At 41.3% G+C, this 1,154-nt stretch overlaps 1 protein-coding gene across 1 annotated transcript in view; it reads right to left on the reverse strand.

Annotated features, from left to right (window-relative positions):
* The window catches only part of Slc25a17 (solute carrier family 25 member 17), a 48,023-nt gene that overhangs the window by 22,306 nt on the left and 24,563 nt on the right, over window positions 1–1,154 (reverse strand). The gene's annotated exons all lie outside the window — the stretch shown is intronic.

A 1,154-nucleotide genomic window follows, 5' to 3' on the forward strand; every position in this document is an offset into this window, starting at 1 on the left:
TTCTGCGAAAGAATAAAAAATAAAAAATAAAAAATAAATTGCCATCTTTAAAAAAAAAAAAGATAGGAACAAATGCAAAAAAAGAAAAAAAAAAGGAAAAGGAAAAAAACCCCTTTCTTCAAGACAGTTTTATTTTCTTGTGTTATCAGTGGATTAGGCAGCCGCAGAGGCTGGAGGTTCATTCCCCTGCCTGCCGTGCTGGCCCCACCCCCAAGGCAAACTGAGATCCTGATTGAGGCTGGGCTGGTGGCTCAAGACTGTAATCCCAATGCTAGAGAGGCTGAAAAACAGGAAGGATTACTACGAGTCCAATCTGTGCAGTGAGACCCTGTAGACCCTCTACTAAATATGAAAGGAAGGAAGGAAGAGGAGAAGAGAAGAGAGAAGAGAGAAGAGAAGGATATTTTTAAAAATCATTCCAGTGGGCTGGGGAGATGGCTCAGTAAAATAAGTGCTTGCTTGGCAAGTAAGTGCAAGGGCCTGAGTTCAATTCCCAGTTCCAAAAAAACAAAAAAACAAAAAAACCCTCATCCCAGGTAACACAATGATACAAATTATCAATGGGGAAAAAACTCAGTCAACAACTAGCCTTTCCATTCATAAGACATTAAAACAAATAAAAATCAGAAGCATTTATTTAGGAATAAAATTATCTATATGACACAGTTGTTTATGACTTCAACCCAGTTGCACAACCTCCCAGTGTATTGTATCAGGCATAAAAATCAAGCTTAGGCTACTGATCTCATACAATATAATAACAACAAGAAACTAGATCAACACTAAAGTGCAACATTTTTCTGGGCCTTTTATCTACACAAACGGGTAAGTCTACTTGACAAGTGAAAGTACTGCATTATAATATTAATATTCCTCAGGGGCCGGGGAGATGGCTCAGTGGAATAAGTGCTGCCCTGGCAAGCGCAAGGGCCGGAGTTCAATCCCCAGTTCCGCACAAAAAAAAAAAAAAAAAAAAAATTAGTATTCCTCAAGACTCAGATTGGGGCTGGAGAGATGGCTCAGTGGTCTAAAGCACCTACTTGGAACAAGCTTGGCAAAGTACAGGGACTCACGGTTCGATCCCCCAGCACCACATGCCAGCCAGCTGTGCCCCCTGGTGGGCTGAGCTGGCCACACACACACACACACACACA

The sequence above is a fragment of the Octodon degus genome, unplaced genomic scaffold (assembly GCF_000260255.1).
Source record: "Octodon degus isolate 3935 unplaced genomic scaffold, OctDeg1.0 scaffold00064, whole genome shotgun sequence".
Taxonomy (NCBI): Eukaryota; Metazoa; Chordata; class Mammalia; order Rodentia; family Octodontidae; genus Octodon; species Octodon degus.